Below are 3,862 nucleotides of genomic sequence, written 5' to 3'. Positions count from 1 at the left end.
TTCAAGGCTCAGGGGTCCACGATTATCTTCTGTGTCTGTGTTAATTGGTTTCCCTTTTCTTTGTTGAAGAGGGTCTGTGCAATCCTTCTGCCTAGTCTGCCATCTTCTGGGTGTATGTTTTTAAATTCATCTTCAATTTTGAAAAATGTTCTTATCCTTGTGCCTTCAATGAACTTGTACTTGTTTGATAACAGAAACCGTGCCTCTCCCCAGTCTTACGTGTTCAATGTTTGCTGATCAAAGGCATAGCTGGAAAGGTTAGAGTGGAACCCTTCCCCGCTCGGAAAGTCTGGCTTCCCTGCGCCTTCAGAATAAAGAGCACAGTTCATCGGAGCGCAATGTCCCTCTCAGTGCTGTCCACCTACTTATGTCACACCAGACACTTACCCCACACCGCAGTGATTTTTGCCCAATGACATTTTGAAACCCAGCTCACACTGGTGTGCACCAGGCCAGAGCGCCATGAAGAATTTACAGCTGTGGCCGAGTGAGTGCTCTGGTGTGGAGCTGTGCGCCTGGCCACATTCAAAAGTTTCCCTGTCAGGGGCCCAACTGTCTGCCCTGCGTTTTCACCAACGATTTCTGGAGCTAGAGGGAGGCAGGGGCAGTTACCGCCGTTCTGAGGGAAAGTATACATTACTGACTGGGAGAGCCCCCGGGCCTCGTGGGAAAACACTATTCTGGAGACTGGCAGACTTGGGTTTGAAGTCTGACACCCCCGTCTCCCAGCGGGGTTCTTGGGGGAGTCATATACAGCTCCCTGCCCCATCCTGCTAGAAGTGCAGCCGGAATGCTCCTTGGAAGCGAGAATGGCCAGACTTCGTCTCACCTGCTTTGGCCATGTTGTCAGAAGGGACCATTCCCTGGAGAAAGATGTCATGCTGAGTAAAGTGGAGGGTCAGCGGAGAAGGGCAAGGCCCTCAGCGAGACGAACTGCCTAGTGGCTGAGCGATGGCTCAGGTACAGCAGGGATTGGGAGGCTGGCACAGGAGCGGGCGGTGTCTGTGCTGTTGTCCAGGGGTCACTGTGAGTCCCTGGCACCCAACAACAACCTCCTCTCACCGGGTCCATGTACATCCCAAATGGGTTAACTCTCAGCTCCGAGGGAACGGGTCCTAGGAGAGAACAAAGGAGGTGAGAGGGCACAGAAGGTGAGAGAAAAAGGTGGGAGCCTGGCTGAAGCCCAGGCCGGAATTAGAACCCAACCCATTACCATGGACCCAGGCCTGACTCGTGGCGAGGCTGTGTGTGTCAGAGTAGCTGCACAGGGTTTTCCGTGGCTTAGTTTTTGGAAGTAGATTGTCAGGTTTTTCTTCCGAGATACCCCTGGGTGGACTTGAACCTGTGACTTCTTGGTTAACAGATGTGTTCACTTACCCAGGGTCTGCATGACCCAGAAACCCATAGGCCAGCCTAACCAGCTGCTGAGTCATGTTTTCCATCCAAAGAGAATGTTCCAGGCAGGGGCCTTGATAGCCAGGGGGATAGGAGAGGCTCTGCAGTCTGGAGTCCACAGATAAAAGTCAAAGGGTCTGTACACTTAGTTGGGAAAATTTACACCCTTTTCTCATTAACTTCTAACTGAAATTTCACTTTCCCTTTGTTAAGAATGTAGGCAACATGCCGTAGTTGATTCGAGGCCCCTGAGATTGTCACCAGTGGACTCACGTACTTCCACTCATCACATTTGTTGCAAATATCTGGAAACATCACCTCCATGCACCACATTGTCAAGATCACAGTGGCAATGAGACCTCCCAGTGGGTCATAAAGTAGCATGTATACGCCATAGCACAGATTAGTTTGATCTGATAACTGTATTTCCATTTTTGAAATATTAACAGTCATTTGTATTTTATTAGATGCATCAGAACATGATTCTGAGAAGCGTTGCTCACTCTGCCAGAGGAATGAGTTGACCACATACAAGAAGGTTAAGAACCAGGAGGCAGCCCACAAAGGTGAGGTTCTGGAAACAGGATAGTTCAGGCTGTTGCGACATCCTTTTCAGAAAACACAAAGTCCTTTGTTGTGGGTATCCGTTGCCCTCTAAAGCTGATCAATGGCCAGCTTAGAGGACAGGATGGAGACGTGGGAGAGGAGTGGGTGGAGGACCACAGAGGCAAAGAAAAGAAAGGTCACGGCCGCCGACGCTCTCCCATTCGCACCCTCCCTGAGAGCACAGGTGGCCACCAAGTCCAAACACACGCACTAGAGCCTTTGGGAGCAGGGCTAACCACTGAACCAGCAGAGACCGGGAGGCCCGGCCCCTTGGCAACCTCTCGCACTGCCAGCGTCAGCCAGCTCCTCACAGTCTCCACAGCCGTTAGGACTCCAATGCCCAGCCTGCTTCTAAGACCCACAGAAGAACTCCCAGACCCCACATAGCTCTTCCTCAAGAAGGTAGGGATCAACTATGTAGCCTTTACTTGACCACATATTGATATTCCATCAGTGGATGTCTGCGTCAGAGCTCAAGTTCTAGACACCACTTGAACTTTGCAGTGTCCCTGGTTCATTGAAAGAGGACTATTGTAAAGGCTGGCCATGAGTCAAGGCCACGTGGACTCTTGGGATCCCCACAGTTCTCCTCGTCAATCCGTGGGGGATGGAGGAAGGCTGTGGGCCGGAACCAGCAGGAAGAGGAGTGGACGGAGGGGAGTGACTGCTGCTGGGGCAGGCGTGGCTGAGGCCAAGGGGTCTGCATGACCCAGAAACCAGCGGGGAGGGCGAAGCCCTGGGTTGTAGGGCTTCCTCATCACATTGACTGACCAGGAAGGTTTCCCTGTGGAATTCCCGGCTAACAGGCAGAAATTAAGATGAAGGAGAAATGGGGGTTGTGGGAAGACAGTCACAGTGTCAACAGAGCCTCAGGGTTCCCGTAGCGTCTGGGAAAGCTGAGGTTTATACAGGGACCCGGTGAGTGAAGACCTACAAACCAAGCCCACTGATTTGCTGATGGGCAAACAGAGAGGAGGCTGGCTGGGGGAGGGTCACGGAAAGGGAGACTGCCTCCTGCAAGGGTCTGGAGATCAAAGCTTCCAAGGGCAGCAGGAGGGAGGGGAAAAGGGACACACGCTGAGGGGATGCTGAGCTCCTGTCAAGGTGACGGAAACATTCGGAATGGTTAGTGGCAAGGGTTGGACGGCGTGACGGACCCGTTTAATGCCACTGAGCTGTGCATGGGAAGACCGCTGAAATGGCAGATGGTTCGTTACCCGTACATTCACACAGGAAAACAGGCCCCAGGAAACAAGAGAGTGAGTGCCTGTTTGCGCCCCAGCACTCACAAGAATACCCCCAAAATCGGTCCTAAGCGGTGGGCGGAGCAGAGTGCGGTAGACCTGAATGGAAATACCAAAAAACACCTAAACCTACTGCCATAGAGTCAGTTCCAACTCCTAGCAACCGTTCAGGACGGAGCAGAGCCGCCCTTCTCCGGGTTTCCATGGCCGTCCGTCTTTACAGAAGCACAGGTCTCATTCTTCTCCTGCAGAGTGGCTGGTGGGTTCAAACCGCCGACCTTCTGGTTATCAGCACAAGTCTTTCATCACAGCGCCCCCAGAGCACCTTAGAAATCCGCACAGCTGCCATTCACTATGCACCTACCGCCCGGTGTCGCTTCGGAAGAGCCCCCACAATGCTAAGAGTGGGTACTATGAAGCTCATTTTTCACATGAAGAAAATAACACTTGGAGAGGTTAAGAATGTAGCCTATTGATTTTGTGAGGGACAAAAGCCTGTGAACTCAGGGTGTTTGGGGCTTGTTTCTCAGCTTCACATTTCAATCTCTTTCTAATGCTGAGTGAGGTTGGCAGGGGCACGCCTAAGCCGTTAGGGGGTGTGGGGCCATGGAGGGAAC

The sequence above is a fragment of the Orycteropus afer genome, unplaced genomic scaffold, assembly GCF_000298275.1.
Source record: "Orycteropus afer afer isolate SDZICR_OR568_19922 unplaced genomic scaffold, OryAfe1.0 scaffold00174, whole genome shotgun sequence".
Taxonomy (NCBI): Eukaryota; Metazoa; Chordata; class Mammalia; order Tubulidentata; family Orycteropodidae; genus Orycteropus; species Orycteropus afer.
This window is presented reverse-complemented; position numbering follows the sequence as displayed.